This window comes from Oncorhynchus keta, unplaced genomic scaffold (assembly GCF_023373465.1).
Source record: "Oncorhynchus keta strain PuntledgeMale-10-30-2019 unplaced genomic scaffold, Oket_V2 Un_contig_26228_pilon_pilon, whole genome shotgun sequence".
In the NCBI taxonomy this organism is placed as follows: domain Eukaryota; kingdom Metazoa; phylum Chordata; class Actinopteri; order Salmoniformes; family Salmonidae; genus Oncorhynchus; species Oncorhynchus keta.
In genome coordinates this window covers 2,277-6,727 of record NW_026284853.1, presented here as the reverse complement: position 1 = coordinate 6,727, position 4,451 = coordinate 2,277, and the positions used below count along the sequence as shown (strand labels likewise).

At 38.9% G+C, this 4,451-nt stretch overlaps 1 pseudogene; it reads right to left on the bottom strand.

The window, feature by feature from the left end:
* Positions 1-2,600: 2,600 nt before the first annotated feature.
* On the bottom strand, positions 2,601-3,183 carry LOC127922560 (retinal homeobox protein Rx2-like; annotated as a pseudogene).
* Positions 3,184-4,451: the final 1,268 nt, after the last annotated feature.

Genomic DNA, 4,451 nt, shown 5'->3' with positions numbered 1-4,451 from the left:
CACACCCCACCCTGCCCCCATCTAGTTACTGTAACACACCCTGTCCCATCTAGTTACTGTAACACACCCCACCCTGCCCCCATCTAGTTACTGTAACACACCCTGTCCCATCTAGTTACTGTTACAGACCCCACCCTGTCCCCATCTATTTACTGTAACACACCCCACCCTGCCCCCATCTAGTTACTGTAACACACCCTGCCCCCGTCTCTTTACTGTAACACACCCCACCCTGCCCCATCTAGTTACTGTAACACACCCTGCCCTGCCCCATCTAGTTACTGTAACACACCCCACCTTGCCCCATCTAGTTACTGTAACACACCCTGCCCTGCCCCATCTAGTTACCGTAACACACCCTGCCCCCATCTAGTTACTGTAACACACCCCACCCTACCCCATCTAGTTACTGTAACACACCCCACCCTGCCCCCATCTAGTTACTGTAACACACCCCACCCTGCCCCCATCTAGTTACTGTAACACACCCTGTCCCATCTAGTTACTGTAACACACCATGTCCTAGTTACTTTAACACAAAGCTAATATTCGGTGTAAACAATCTTTAATAAATGGCAATATGATAACATTTCACATGATCACTAGTACTGACTTTTCAATATGGTAGCACCTCTGAATTATTCGTAAAAAAAACAAAAAAACACAAGTTAATTTTATTTCACATCCAGAAAGAATGTACAATGTACAAATATGCAAATTTAAATAAGTGATAAGAAAAAAAACTTAATGGAGACAATAAGCCTTTTAGAAACACAGAACACAACCTAAATGGCACCCTATTCCCTATATAGTGCACTAATTTTAACCAGAGTCCTATGGCCAATGGTACCCTATTCCCTATATAGTGCACTACTTTTAACCAGAGTCCTATGGCCAATGGTACCCTATTCCCTCTATAATGTATTACTTTTGACCATCTCTCTTTATCTGACTTAAATAAATAAAGGTGAAATAAAATTAACAAACATTTTTTACAAACTATACAGAATGTCTTTGTTCTGAAGTTCACCATCCCTTTTACAGAATATCTTTGTTTTGATTTCCTGCTGAAGTAATCATCCTTTATAGAATGTCTTTGTTTTGATTACCTGCTGAAGTAATCATCCTTTATAGAATGTCTTTGTTTTGATTACCTGTTGAAGTAATCATCCTTTATAGAATGTCTTTGTTTTGATTACCTGCTGAAGTAATCATCCTTTATAGAATGTATTTGTTTTGATTACCTGCTGAAGTAATCATCCATTTATAGAATGTCTTTGTTTTGATTACCTGCTGAAGTAATCATCCTTTATAGAATGTCTTTGTTTTGATTACCTGCTGAAGTAATCATCCTTTATAGAATGTCTTTGTTTTGATAATGTTGAAGTTTAGCATCCTTATTAGAATGCCTTTGTTTTGATTACCTGCTGAAGTAATCATCCTTTATAGAATGTCTTTGTTTTGATTACCTGCTGAAGTAATCATCCTTTATAGAATGTCTTTGTTTTGATTACCTGCTGAAGTAATCATCCTTTATAGAATGTCTTTGTTTTGATTACCTGCTGAAGTAATCATCCTTTATAGAATGTCTTTGTTTTGATTACCTGCTGAAGTAATCATCCTTTATAGAATGTCTTTGTTTTGATCATGTTGAAGTTTAGCATCCTTATTAGAATGTCTTTGTTTTGATTACCTGCTGAAGTAATCATCCTTTATAGAATGTCTTTGTTTTGATTACCTGCTGAAGTAATCATCCTTTATAGAATGTCTTTGTTTTGATTACCTGCTGAAGTAATCATCCTTTATAGAATGTCTTTGTTTTGATTACCTGTTGAAGTAATCATCCTTTATACAATGTCTTTGTTTTGATTACCTGCTGAAGTAATCATCCTTTATAGAATGTATTTGTTTTGATTACCTGCTGAAGTAATCATCCATTTATAGAATGTCTTTGTTTTGATTACCTGCTGAAGTAATCATCCTTTATAGAATGTCTTTGTTTTGATTACCTGCTGAAGTAATCATCCTTTATAGAATGTCTTTGTTTTGATAATGTTGAAGTTTATTCCTTATTAGAATGCCTTTGTTTTGATTACCTGCTGAAAGTAATCATCCTTTATAGAATGTCTTTGTTTTGATTACCTGCTGAAGTAATCATCCTTTATAGAATGTCTTTGTTTTGATTACCTGCTGAAGTAATCATCCTTTATAGAATGTCTTTGTTTTGATTACCTGCTGAAGTAATCATCCTTTATAGAATGTCTTTGTTTTGATTACCTGCTGAAGTAATCATCCTTTATAGAATGTCTTTGTTTTGATCATGTTGAAGTTTAGCATCCTTATTAGAATGTCTTTGTTTTGATTACCTGCTGAAGTAATCATCCTTTATAGAATGTCTTTGTTTTGATTACCTGCTGAAGTAATCATCCTTTATAGAATGTCTTTGTTTTGATTACCTGCTGAAGTAATCATCCTTTATAGAATGTCTTTGTTTTGATTACCTGCTGAAGTAATCATCCTTTATAGAATGTCTTTGTTTTGATTACCTGCTGAAGTAATCATCTTTTATAGAATGTCTTTGTTTTGATCATGTTGAAGTTGACTATCGTTAACATAATATCTTTGTTGTGATCACCTGTTGTGGTTGACCATCCTTAAATGAATGTCAGGCTTCCAGGTTTTATCCATGGAATGGATGTGCTCCTTAGCCTTCAACCTCAGTGCTGCGATGCTGGAACCATGTTCCAGGTCCTTAGCAGAGGGTACTTATCATTGAAGCTGCAGAGGCACTGGTAGAGTGGCGGGGCCACAGTCTGCACCCCCTGCATGCCCTGTCCCATCCCTTGGTGCACCATGCCATGTCCTGGGGGACTGTCGAGGAAGCTGTAGCTGTGGCTGTGGCTGTGGCTGTGAGAGTGGGTGTGGCTGGGGTAGGCATGCTGAAAGTGAGGGCCCTGCCCTGGGCCTGCATATCCGGGGATAGTGTGCATCGGGTTGCCACTGGACATGGGCGATGCCAGCCAGGGATCCAGGGGTAATGGGTTGGACATGAGCCCCACATTGGAGGGCGACGGTTGAAAGACAACATGGGGAGTGGTGGAGCTTTGTTGAGTTGGAGTCCATCTTCTCCTGACGTCTCCACTTAGCCCGACGGTTCTGGAACCACACCTGGACACGGACAGAGAGGATACCGTAGTATTAGTCTACAGTAGTCACTCAGCAGTGCACACTACATCAATGCAGTGCACACTACATCACCATAATGGTAGTAATAACAGTATTTGTAGATTTTGTTGTTGTTGTTTTGCTTAAAACATTTTTTTTTTAAGTGACCAAGACTAAATGATTCAGAATTCAAATTAATTTGGTTAGAGGCTGTGTAATTCTGTGTAATTTGGTTAGAGGCTGTGTTATTCGGTTAGAGGCTGTGTAAGAGGCTGTGTAACTCTGTGTAATTTGGTTAGAGGCTGTGTAATTCAGTTAGAGGCTGTGTAAGAGGCTGTGTAATTCTGTGTAATTTGGTTCGAGGCTGTGTAAGAGGGTGTGTAATTCAGTTAGAGGCTGTGTAAGAGGCTGTGTAATTCTGTGTAATTTGGTTAGAGGCTGTGTAAGAGGCTGTGTAATTTGGTTCGAGGCTGTGTAAGAGGGTGTGTAATTCAGTTAGAGGCTGTGTAAGAGGCTGTGTAATTCTGTGTAATTTGGTTAGAGGCTGTGTAAGAGGCTGTGTAATTTGGTTAGAGGCTGTGTAATTCGGTTAGAGGCTGTGTTAGAGGCTGTGTAATTTGTGTAGTTCGAGGCTGTGTAATTGTAATTCAGTTAGAGGCTGTGTAAGAGGCTGTGTAATTCTGTGTAATTTGGTTAGAGGCTGTGTAATTTGGTTAGAGGCTGTGTAATTCTGTGTAATTTGGTTAGAGGCTGTGTAATTTAGTTAGAGGCTGTGTAATTCGGTTAGAGGCTGTGTAAGAGGCTGTGTAATTCTGTGTAATTTGGTTAGAGGCTGTGTAAGAGGGTGTGTAATTTGTTAGAGACTGTGTAAGAGGCTGTGTAATTCGGTTAGAGGCTGTGTAAGAGGCTGTGTAATTTGGTTAAAGGCTGTGTAAGAGGCTGTGTAATTCTGTGTAATTTGGTTAGAGGCTGTGTAAGAGAGCTGTGTAAGAGGCTGTGTAATTCTGTGTAATTTTGGTTAGAGGCTGTGTAAGAGGCTGTGTAATTCGGTTAGAGGCTGTGTAAGAGGCTGTGTAATTCTGTGTAATTTGGTTAGAGGCTGAGTAATTTAGTTAGAGGCTGTGTAATTCTGTGTAATTTATTTAACCTGTGGTAAGCTACTGGTGCCTACAGGTTAAACATAGTAATTGAACCAGTTTTAAAAAGAGAAAACATTTTGCTTCACTCCAGTTTTTAAAGTGCCAGTGTACCAATATATTTGACGGCAACTGTATGAGACAATGTAT